Consider the following 13,487-nt stretch of genomic DNA (forward strand, 5'->3'; position numbering starts at 1 on the left):
TCTTCTGAAAGTTTTTAAAAGCTTTCCAATCCTCTATCATCCCACTAGCTTTAGTTTCCTTGTATGCCCTCTCTTTTGCTTTTACTTTGGCTTTGACTTCACTTGTCAGCCATGGTAGTGTCCTTTTTCCATTTGAAAATTTCTTCTTATTTGGAATATATCTGTCTTGCACTTCCCTCATTTTTTGCAGAAACTCCAGCCATTGCTGCTCTGCTGTCCTTCCTGCTAGTGTCCCTTTCCAGTCAACCTTGGCCAGTTCCCCTCTCTTGCCATTGTAATTTCCTTTATTCCACTGAAACACCGACACATTGGAATGCAGTTTCTCCTTCTCAAATTTCAAAGTGAACTCGATGATATTGTGATCACTTTTGGGGTTGTCTACTGTATCTGGTGCTTCTGATGCCACCTTGTCTATATTGGAGACACCCAACTGGGTGGCTGCTTTGTCGATCACCTTTGCTCAATCCACAAAAAGCAGGGTCTCCCAATGGCAAAGCATTTTAATCCTGATACCCATTTCCATTCTAATACGTCATTCCATGACCTTCTCTACTGCCAAGACGTTGCCACTCTCAGGTTGGAGGAGTAACACCTCGTATTCCATATGGTAGCCTCCAACCTGTTGGCATGAACATCAATTTCTCTAGATTCTGGTAATTTTCCCCCTCTCCTTTCCCTCCTCTTCATTTCCCCATTCTGGCCCCTATCTTAGCTCTCCTCTTCTTCTGACCTAGCTATCACTTACCCCGAAACCCTTCTTCCTTTCCTTTCTCATATGATCCACACTCATCTCCTATCAGATTCCTTCTCCATCCCTTTATCTGTTCCACCTATCACCACCCAACTTTTTATTTCATCCCTTCTCCCCCACCTGCCTGGCTTCACCTATCACCTTCTAGCTTGTCCTCTTTCCTCTCTGCCTATCTTTTTATTCTATCTTCTTCCCCCTTCCTTTCCAGTCCTGATGAAGGTTCTCAGCCTGAAACATCGACTGTTGATTCATTTCCATGGACGCTGCCTGACCTGCTGATTTCCTCCAGCATTTTGTGTGTGTTGTTCTGAACTTCCAGCATCTGCTGTTTTCGAATCATCAGAAGCTCTTTAGTTCAATAAGAAACTTCCCCGTGGTCAGGCTAATCGTACGATCACTTGTGATTTATCCATGTGACTGAAACGAACACTGAACATTCACTGGGAAAAAGTAAGTTTTGTGCTCCATGTGATGTGAGGAAGTATTCTGCCCGTTTCATCCAATTGTTTTAACTCTTCAAGTTCAAGTTGTTAAAACAGATCCATGAGAGTATACTATTCCTTTATTTTTACATCTCTCTTAGAGGTAGGCTTAGTGAAGCTTAAGGCCTGCGTGTGTTTCCTCTGGACTGTGTAAAGCATATATGTCAAACTCAAGGCCCGCGGGCCAAATCCGGCCCGCGGTGGAATTATCTTTGGCCCGCAAGATAATATCTAATTACTATTAAAGCTGGCCCCAGTAATCGAAGCGCCTATGGCGTATGATATGGCTAATGCTGAGTTTATTCAGGTACCAGGTTTTCAGGGTTTTTAGTGTTTATTCGGCAGTCTTGCTCGGCAGTCTTCTTCATAAGAGACGGAATTTGTAAAGTGAAACACTTTGTAGTTATAGCAGAGACTGAGACACATGAGAGCAGGCTGAAAAAACGGAGGCAACAAAAGCTGCGTTCGCACGTGTCTGACTGATCTGGCCCGCATGAAGCTGCATTTTGCTCAATCTGGCCCGTGACCTAAAATGAGTTTGACACCCCTGGTGTAAAGGAATCAGTCTCTCCAATTAATAAAGGGAAGGAATCAAATTCGTTTACTGGCAATGTTAAAACTGTTTACCTGATCACTAATATATGCCTGAGGATTCACTTCACTTTTGCATTTGTTCCATTTTATTGTAGTACAGAAATACCAAGGCCTTCTGCAGTCTGCACACATTCAATCCAGTGGACACCTACACAAAGCTTTTGAAATCTTGGAAGCTTTTACGAAGTAGCATGGATATCTCAACGCAAAACCACAAAGAAGCCCAGTTCTGCTGCAGTGACAGCTGGTGAGAGAGAGATACAGAATTCAGGGTAGAGGAGCAGATGCCCAGGTAGAGCACAGGGAAGAGCAAGTACAGAAAACAGACTTGTGAGTGAGTCATCCTCAGAAATGATTCAGTGCGACCGCACGGGTAAGAGTGATTGATAAAAGTGGATGGATATGTAGATGAAAATATCTGTCTGCAATGCTTTTCCTGCATTCACTCTACATTGTAAATACACACACAAACATGAGCATGTGCCAGAGGCTCATACGTGCCCAGTTGTTGATATTAGAAACCATATTTAAGTAGTGATTGAATTATTGTATTTACCGTTTAAAATCAGTGTTATTGGCACTCATCTACTGCCTCAATTCAGACCATAGTGCCACCTTTGATAAATGTATGGAATACAATGTTCTTTTGCACAATATTGAGTAAACGCTTATTCCTCGTGGCGCATCAAGAGGCAACCTTGCTGTTTCTTTAGAATCTTTGCCATTTTCTTTTACAAGGCCGAGTTGCTAGCTCGATGCAGATGGAAAACGGGCAAGGAGCCAGCCAGATTGGAATTCAGGACCACTCGTCTCAAAGTTCAGCGTGGATGCCAGTACGCCACCAGCCGGCTAAAGCACACTTATTCTACGGACCATATTCTGGTCTACAATTAACTTTTAAACTAAATGTGAGAAACACAAAATTTAAACTGAGAATGTGAACTAAAACATGCAGGAAGCCAGCATGGCATGAGACAAAAATGGAATATTGTTTGAAATACATAATCTGTCTTGTCTAATACTGACTCACTATTCATTTACGCCAGTTTCTATTTTTATTATGTTATTGTTCAAAACATTAGGCTGGGTTACTCACCTATGCATTGCCACAAACCAGCCCAGGATCATAAATCAATGTGATATATCACAATAATTTTCTTCCTGATTCATTTTAGACAAACAGGGCAATACCCGCCGGGGAGTTCTGCAATTTTATTTGCTCAGCACTTGATTAAACAAAGTTAGTAATTAACATTAATTGGTTTGTGTGTTAAAGAGGAGGGGACCAGGCCAGGGTGACTAATGTGCTTCACCATTAAAAGTGATGCCGTGACACTCTTGTTTGTGGAGCTTCATTACGACCAGGTAAGTCATTAATACCCCACATATGGTGCATCTGCTAGTCTTCTGCTGTTCCAGGTACACTCTTAAAGCAAACTAATGTGCTGAGATGTTATTAATCAGCGCAACTCCCAGAGCAGAACACTTCAGCACAGGAACAAAAACATTTAACGCTTTGCAGACGGAATTGTCTCTTAATTATCACCTTAATGTTTATAGTTAAATAATGAAAACCTTAAGAGGTGAAAATAAGAACAAATATTTATCGAGTGAGAATAAAAATTTAGAGGAACAATTCCTTTCTACATAATTAGCTGGAATACTCTTTTCTATAAATAATTTAGTCTGTTGCTGTAATTATTTTCTGGTTGCAGCCACCATGTAACATCAGTTTAGTAAGATACTAAGCATCATGTTCTTGGTACTGTCGAACAATGACTAACTTGCCGGCAGTCCAGTAGACAGACAGATCTTAGTTAGGATGAGTGATGCTATGTTCACCACAGCTGTAATTTTTTCCCTGTCAGACACAACATTCCTGGCTATTAAACCTGAATTACAGAAACTCCAAGGGAATCACATTTTGACCATTTCCCTTGAAAATACAAGTACCAAGACTTGTGTAGGGTCACTCCTCTGTGATCCCTTCCAGAAGTCCCGACACGACATAATGGGATCTCTGAATGAATATACTTAATTCACTCGTAATCGCCACTTTTCTCTCTAACTCCTGGAAAAATCATTAAGAAAATTTATGTGAAGGGGGTTTACTGATAATCCTGGTTAGAACAGTCACTGGGAAACTTGATGGTGAAGTTTGTTATGGCATAATTCAAACCAGGTTTCACTCGTTGATCCCCATGTTTTGAAGCATCTGCTGCACCTACTTTTTGAGATGCAGAAGGAGCTGAGCAGCCTATCCGGTTTGGCTGAGCTTTCAGTAGAGCAACCCCGTCAATGCCACTCCTCCTCCACTAAGTCTCCTGTTGCTCTCGTTTACTGTTTCATTCTTCAGCCACTTCCTGCCACAAAGAAGTAATTTACAAAAGCAAGTTAATCTAAAGAACTCCGTTCCTATTGCATCATAGCAAGCAAGAAAAGCTCTAAAAATCATCTCATTAGCGCCCTCACCGACGTCTCCTCCATTTCCCAGATGTCCATGCTGACCCCACCTTCCTGCCACCTTAACTGTGATAGTCCCTCTTGTTCTTACCTACCACCCCATGGGCCCCCGCATCCAACATGTCATTCTCCACAACCTGCGCCATCTCCTAAGGGATCCTACCACCAAACATATCTTCCCCTCCCCTCCCTCCACCACCTTCTGCAGGGATTCTCTTGTCTGTTTGTCCCTCCTCGGCACTTACCCCTGCAAGTGTCGAAAGTGCTACACCGACCCATTCTCCTTCTCCCTCACCTCCACTCAGGGCCACAAACGTGAGGCAACACTTCACCTGTGAATCTGCTGCTGTCGTCTATTGTGTCCCGTGCTCCCGATGTGGCCTCCTCTACATTGCTAAGACCTGTTGTAAATTGGGGGACATTTTCGTATAGCAGCTCCGCGCCATCTGCCAAAAGCGGAATTTCCCCGGGGTCAATCATTTTAATTTTGATTCCCATTCCTATTCTGACATATCTGTCTATGGCCTCCTCTTGGGCCACAACGCAGCCACTGTGAGGGTGGAAGAGCAACAGCCAATATTCCATCTGGGCAGCCTCCAACCTGATGGCATGAATATAGATTTCTGCTTCTGGTAAAAAAAATCCCTCCCTCTCCCCTCTTATTCTACTTCCCATTCTGGTGCTTTACCTCTCCTCACCAGCCTATCACCTCCTCCTGGATCCCCTCCTCCTTCCCTTTCTCTTATGGTTCACTCTCCTCTCTTATCAGTTTCCTTCCTCTCCAGCCCTTTACCTTTCCTACCAAACTGGCTTCACCTATCACCTTCTAGCTATCCTCCTTCCCCTCCCCTCATCTTTTTATTCTGTCATCTTGCCCCCTTCCTTTCCAGACCTGAAGGGAATAGTGTTGGGACAGTTTCTTTTCATGTTATATAATTAATGATTTGGATAGTGGAATTGATGGTTTTGTGGCAAAGTTTGTGAATGATATAAAGAGAGGTGAGGAACAGGTTATGGTCCTCCGTTGGTAAGGGTCATTCTTAGATATTACACCGAGCTATCGAAGTTAATATGCAGACCAGGGCTGTGCGATATGGAGAGCCCATACAGCAGGCTCCCTCTCTCCACAAAACTGATGAATCCACAGGAAAGGCAGAGATCGATACAGTTCGACACCATCAGCATCGCAGGAGTTACCAGTCAGCATTGAACTCGATGTGGGACTGCCTTAGGGACTCCATTTTCTGATTTTCCCTCAGGGTTTACTCCCAAAGCCTTCCCCGTGAGTGGATATAGCCAGAAGGCAGCAGAGGTTTGAAATTAGAGTTTTTCTTCTCCTAGATGAGCTGCCAGCCATGGTTGATGAGCCCCATCTGCCAGAAGCGACCGGTTTTAAGGCACCAGTAACCCTTCTCCTGTCAGTAGAAATGGTTCCACTGGCTTAGTTGCTAAGCCACACGTGAAGGTCAGGAGATGAACTTGGATGTCAGAAGTCATTTAAGACACACGCGACTGGGAGCATTTAATAAGTAGTGGGAACTAATCCCCATTACACCCCTGCCCCCTGGTTATGACAGCCTTAAAGAGGGGCAGGTAGTGTTGAAGGGAGACTGCAGAATGACTTAGACAGATTAGAAGAATGGATAAAGAAGTGGCAGATGAATAAAGAGTAGAGAGGTGTACGGTCATGCACTTTGGATGAAGGAATAAAAGTGCGGACTGCTTTCCAAGCGGGAAGAAAAGTCAGAAATCAGAGCTGCAAGGAGACTTGGGAGTGTTCACGTAGGATTCCCTGAAGGTTAACTTGTAGGTTGAATTGGTGGTAAGGAGGGCAAATGCAGTGCTGGCATTCATTTTGGGAGGACTAGAATATAATAGCAAGGATATAATGCTGAGGCTTTGGTCAGATCACACTTGGATTATTGTGAGCAGTATTGGGCCTCTTATCTAAGAAAAGATGTGCCGGCATTGGAGAGATCTGGAGGAGGTGTTTCTGGGAATGAAAGGGTTAATATAGGAGGAGCGTTTGATGACTCTGTGCCTTTACTCACTGAAGTTTAGAAGAATGAGGAGAGATATCGTTGAAACCTATTGAATATTGAAAGGCCTAGATGTGGGTGGATGTGGAGAGGCTGTTTCCTATACTGGGACACAGACTCAGAATACAATGATGCCCCTTAGAACAGTGCTGCCAAGGAATTTAGGAGCTGAAGAGGCAGATAATGGTACATCTGTGGAATTCATTGCCAAAAGACAGCTGTGGAAGCCAAGTCACTGAATATATTTAAAGCGGAGGTTGATAGGTTCTTGATTAGCAAGTGTCTCAAAGGTTACAGGGAGAAGACAGGAGAATGGAATAAAGAGGGATAATAAATCAGCCATGATGGAATGGCGGAGCAGACTTGATGGGCTGAATGGCCTATTTCTGGTCCTATGTCTGTGGTCTCATGGAATTGTTTACACTACCCAAGAGAACACACAGAGCCTTTGTGTAACATTTTAAAAGAAAATAGCAACCCTTAAATCAAAAACATTCACTCAGCACTAGAATGTCAGTCTGGACTCTTGTGGGGTATGAATCACAAATCCTGACTTGTAGGGGTGGGAAGGGCGACATGTAAACGATTATCAACTGAGCAAGGACTGACACTGACAATTCTCCACAACAATTGCTGGTAATATTAACCCCCCAGTGAAACCAAAGAAAAAAAAGATAACCAATTCAGGAAAAATGCTGGGTACTTCTTTCTGAATAACCATACAGCAACCAGGCCAGCTTCAGCTGCCTTTGATAGTTCACAAACTGAGCCAAGTTATAGGCTCCATAATATTCTAAACCTGTGAGAATAACAATTAAAATTGATTTTAGTTCTTGTGTTTTATATGCCTGTGTTTAAGGTATGATTTCCTATTAATCCACCCCATAAGGCACGACTTAGGTTTCTGAAGTTTTATCTATCAATTGTCAAATTTAGCCTGGGAGCATTTCTACTTTTTAGCTTGATAAAGCTGGACAGCTGTGGTTCAAGGCAATGTCTTAATGGCACTTTCTTTATGGTAATAAATACTGTCCTTGTTAGCACATCCCATTCTTGAGAGCCAATGCAACGTAAAACATATTCACATGGAAGACTTAGGAAATATTTTTCATTGAAGTATGGGATTTTGATGGAAGCTGAAGCCTGAGAATTAAAAGCACCTAATCTTTGCAAGATTGTAAAATTGTTCAAACGTGATTAAAAAACACTTCTTGAAAAATCATAAACAAAGCCTAAATGCACAGGAAAAAATGGGAAATTAGTTTCAAATAACAGATAAAGCCATCAACATATAATTGTTTAACAATGTTACCCACTTTACAGTAATTAAAATTATACGGTACATCAGTGTGTATCATCTTTAAACAGGTACAAAACAATTACATCTAATTAGTAGTGGCAAAAAAGGTGTTTTGCTTCACATGTGCCTAACCCCTGGGAATGTCACATCTTAAAGATAAATGATTATAATTTTGTTGATTAATGCATTGCAAATTAGTATCAATTGATATGTAACATCAACCACCGCGAAATATCTGCAGCGGTACACAACAATATTCTGATTAAATAATTAAAATACAACAATTAGATGAGCTCAATTAACTTTATTAATGGCTGATGCTCGGAAAGTAAACATTGTGCAGATGGTTAAATCCTGCTGACATTTGCATTATTACAACCTTTTAAAATTGCACTTAATTAACATTAATAACAGATTGCACACCCCAGCAATCTGCATTCATTGTTTCAGTAAATAGTTAGAAAATCAATATATTAAACCAACCTATAAATATTGTTACATCTGGTTAAAAAGGAACAAAAATTAAAAAAAGTTCTCAATGTAAAGGGAGACATAATAGTTGTCCTAACAAGCAGTTCCTTTCTCCTCTTTGTGAAAAGAAGCTACACTCTGTCCAGCAGCTCTCTGCTACTTCAACAAGTACTCATCTAGTAAGGAGCAATATTTACAAGTATAAATCATATTCTGTTTGCATTGCACACTGAAGTATTTACTAGGTGTTATTCACAGTGACGTCTCTAAGCTAGATATGTCTTATCCAGTGCACTTTAAAATGACAAATTTTCTCACTTTTAGATCTGTTATCTGGTTTGATAAATATATTCCCAAAAGAATAGTGAAACACAAATCTTGCATTTTAGATTATCGTTATGAATGAACACCCAGTTATGCATTTCGAACAATTACAGCTTCAAATCCACAGCAGTGTTATTAAGCTGATGCTGGTACACTTTTTTTAGGAGGGGGGGGGGGGTAACAGGGAACTGCAGCTGGAGCCAATTGTAAATAGAGTATGTAAATCATAGAATTAACCTTGTCATCTTGGGGAATGCAGAAAGGAGCTTGGAAAATTTGCACTGGGGCACCAAGAAGCAATTTTAGAGCTTTCCTGTGATTCAGTACACGCTCCAACAAGAGCATTTCAGTACCTCGAAGGCTAGCTCTGCTTGAATCCTGATAATTATCTCCTAGTTTGTATTTACTTTCATGGCTACCTAGTTAACAGATGTGGTACTGTTGACTGGAAGCTTCATGGCAGAATGAAATCTGACAGGATTTCTTACCAGGCTCTTTTAAGCAAAGAAGTAGTGGTTGATGTACTTGATCACACAAGGTACTGTAATGTGACTAGAATTCCAATATCATGTGCATACTTTATATCATGAATGAGTTAAACATTTGTGCACTGCTACAGTGTGGTAGTACAGGCAAACAACTCCTGTTTTTACAGCTTATACAGAATCCAAATAAGTCACCATTATTATCACAGTAATCATCAAACGTGTGATGGTTAGCTTGGGCAAAATTCAGTTAAATTGTGTTCAAGTTATTAATAAATTAAAGATTCGTTGTTGCATTCTATAATCAGCCTCAGAACAGCCATTGAAAATATGATGAAAGGAAAGAACTTTAGAGGTTTAATTTAAATCTGCTTATATTCATCAGATTTAAGTTTGACATTTAGTGTGAAAATATTAATCCATTGATTTAGTGCAGTATATTAAAAACAAGAAAATGGAAATGTCAAACAGGAAAAGTCAGTGAAATTGATATACTGACATTGCAATTATAAAAAATAAGAAATGCTGACAATCTCAGCAGGCTGGGCAGTGAGAAGAGAAACACTTTAGTGGGCACAGTGCCCACCAGCTAAAGACAAGGAGCGCAAGTATTTGAGAGAAGTCTTAAAAGCTTGTGGCTACCCTGACTGGGTCTTCATCGAGACAGCAACAAAATCCAGCAGGGACATCAGCCCAACAAAAGAGGTAAGGAGCAAAGCAGATGGGAGAACATAATCATCCCATATTTAACTGGAGTTTCAAGGAAACTCAGAAGGATTTTCAACAAACACCACATCCCTGTGTTTTTCAAACCTACAACTGCACCGAGACAGAAACTTGTCCACCCCAAGGATCGTACACACTAACATAAACAGAGCAATATTATATTTGCTATCCAATGTAATGAGAACTGCACAGATCTGTATATCAGCAAGACAAAATAACCAATTCACAAATGGATGGCACAACATAGGAGGCTAACACATCAGTCAAGAGTGGGCTGTATTTCTCCATCTAAATTTGAAGGGACACTCCATTGATGATAACAATGTGCACATTTTGGACAGGGAGGACAGGTGGTAAAAAGTCAGCTTAAAGAAGCCACCTTTGTCAAACTGGAAAACCCATCCCATGGGACATGACACCACCTAGCAGCTACTTACTACGCAATCCTAACATCTCTACCCCAGCATCTCCACAACAGTTCACACCTCCATTCAACCAAAGGTAAGACTAATGACCCTCACATTACCTCTACAACTCTTAATGACTGCTAGACCTTCAAACAACTCACAGTTTATAAGCCGAGAAACTAGCCACCGTGGATCAGAACTGAAGAAGCCTCTTGAATGAGTTTTGAAATGTCTCCTAGACAACTCAGCAAGTCCAGTTGCCTTGATTTACCATTGCATGATATACTGATGCAAAATACTTATCCAGTTCCTCTGTCATTTCCTTGTCCCCATTACTAGCTCTCCAGCATCATTTTCCAGTGGTCCAATATCTACCCTCACCTCTCTTTCACTGTTTATGTATCTTTAAAAAAATGTTTGGTATTCTCTCTGATATAATTGGCTAGCTTAAGTTCATAGTTAATCTCTTTCCCATATGGCTTTTTAGTTGCCTACTGGTTTTTAAAAGTTTCCCAATCCCCTAACTTCCACTAACCTTTGCTCTACTATATGCCTCCTCTTTTGCATGTTGGCTTTGATTTCCCCTGTCAGTCACAGTTGTATCATCCTTCCTTTAGAATACTTCTTCTTCGGGATGCATCAATCCTGTGCCTTCCAAATTGCTCTCAGAATCTCAGCTTTGACTGCTCTGCAGTTATCCCTACTAGTGTCCCCTTCCAATCAACTTTGGCCAGCTCCTCTCTCATGCCTCTGTAATTTCCTTTTCTCCAAAGTAATACTGATACATCTAATTTTAGTTTCTTCCAGTTAAATTGCAGGGTGAAATCTATCATATTATGATCACTGTTCCCTAGAGGTTCCTTTATCTTAAGCTCCCTAATCAAATCTGGTTCATTACACACACCCAATGCAGAGTAGCTGATTTTTCTACTGGGCTCAACAAGCTGCTCTAAAAAGCCATCTTGAGTGCATTTTACAAACTCTCTCTCTTGGGATCCTGCACCAACCTCATTTTCCCAATCTACTTGCATATGAAATCCCCCAAGACTATTATAACAATGCCTCTTGATGTGTCTTACCTATATCCCATTTTAATTTGTAGCCTACATCCTGGATACTGTTCGGGGGCCTATATAAAGCTCCTATCAGGGTCTTTTTACCCTTGCAGTTTCTTAACTCTACCCACAAGGATTCTACATCTTCCAATCCCTTGTCACTTCTTTCTAAGGATTTTATTTCATTTTTATCAACAGAGGCACCCCACCTCTCATGCCTTCCTGCTTGTCCTTTTTATACAAGGTGTATTCCTTGGATGTTAAGCTCCCAACTATGATCTTCTTTCAGCCACGACTCAGTGACACCCAGAACATCATACCTGCCAATCACTAGTTGTGCTACAAGATCATCTACATTATTCCATACACTGCATGCATTCAAACATAAGACCTTCAGTCCTGCATCCACTGACCTTTTTGATTTTTGTTCTCCTTTTACCCTGCAGCTCATTCCACTGATTGCAATGTTGCCCTTATCATCTGCCTGTCTTTCCTGACAGTCTCACTACACACTGCCTCTGCTCGTAAATGTACAGCCCTATCACCCTGGTTCCCTGTTTTTTCTAAACAGTAAGACAATAAATAGAAGACCAGTTAGCTCAGTGAGTGCACCTCTGTAGCATAATTCTAAATATTGCAACATTTCACTTGCTCTCTGAGTGTTTTTCCACTGTCTTCTACATGCCTACATAAGTAGCAGAATTGTAAATGGTCTCATTTTTACTTATTTTCACATTACTGATGATTTGCGCAGACATAAAAATTACTGATGATTTACACAGACATAGATTTAAACTGTCCAATTGTCGTGCCAATTGCTGCAATCACATGAGAGACAATTGTCAGCATCTGGTTTAAAAAATAACACCATTCTCTTTTTTTCCTGATCTGTTCTGTTTAATGATGCACATCCCAAAACTGTTCATCATTTAGCACCCTGGGATTATTGTTAGTTCGGCCAATTTTTTTTTTTAGCAATCTTTACATCCCTTCACCTTGTGCAGAACATCATGCTTTCCCACATAATTATCCCAAAAATCTAAATGCTATAAATACAATAATTTTATCGGGATCATTTATAAATTGTATGTACAGCTAGACCCAAGGGCTGATCCCTGGAGTACTTCCCCGGTCACAGCAGCCCAATTAGACCTATTACAATTGATAACTACCCTCTGTTTCCTATTTTCTAACCAATTTGTTAGCCAATTTTCAGCTTCCTCTTTGGCCCTTATGGCCATTTTGTCTGTAAGTCTCCTGTGAAAGGATTAGTAAATGTTTTCTGAATGTCAAGCTATATAATAAATCATCATTTCCCACCAATTCAATCCCTCATTTGTTAAACACTACTTCTCCTTCATAAATGCGCAATAACAATACATTCCTTTCACTTTAATAGACACTTAAATTGTTTCTCCTATGACTCAATCCAATATTTCCTCCTATGCAGGGCTTAAACTAATAGCCCTATAATAAAACTTGGGCTTCATTTGACAATTAAAGAATATTAACTATAATCACAACCTGAAATAAATTGTGAAAACTTTCAAGTAGCACTTCCTATTTTCCTGATTTATGACAATACTCTTGAATATTTTCCATCTGATCTGATTTTCTTGTCAATGCTGACTGTCTGCGACACCATGTCCTTGCTAAATCTGTGACCCCTTTTCGTCCAGCCTGATGTATGGCATGCCTGAGGTAGGATAAAGCTTTACCAAGATGCTTTGAAATTTGAGCTCCTCTATACAGAATGGAGCACGAAAATCTAGGCTGTATTATTGTATGAGTAAGCTGCACTGTCTGAGGATTCACTTTTTGGATGACATGTCAATTTGTATCTGCTTCTACTCTCTCAGTGGGTAAAAGGTCCATTAATGCAGTTTCACAAAGCAGAGCACTCAGGTGCTGGCCAATACATCTCTTGCCATCATCACAAAGGCCCTTATTTGCCTCTAATCGCATTATTGTTACTGCACTTCCAAAATACTCCATTGGCTGGAAAGGACTTTGAACATCCTGAAAAGATAACAAGACTGCTATATAAATGCTTTGGCTTCTTGCCCTTTCCTTTCCAGTCCTGATGAAGGGTCTCAGCTTCTTCACCATTCCTTTCAGATCCCGATGAAGGGCATCAGCTCAAAACATTGACCATTCCTTCCCATAGATGCAGCCTGACCTGTTGAGTCCCTTCAGCATTTTGTGTATGTTACTCTGGATTTTCAGCATCTGAAGACTTCCGTGTGTTTGTACCAGTCTATAACGCCTGTCGTTAAAGTGTACGTTAACAATGCTCAGCCTATTACCCCGTCTACGTCATCAGTCCATTAGCATGTGTTTATTCCAGGCAAGCCTACTTCACACTGGAAGTAATTATTAATGAGCTATTA

This window comes from Hemitrygon akajei, chromosome 11 (assembly GCF_048418815.1).
Source record: "Hemitrygon akajei chromosome 11, sHemAka1.3, whole genome shotgun sequence".
NCBI classification, from domain to species: domain Eukaryota; kingdom Metazoa; phylum Chordata; class Chondrichthyes; order Myliobatiformes; family Dasyatidae; genus Hemitrygon; species Hemitrygon akajei.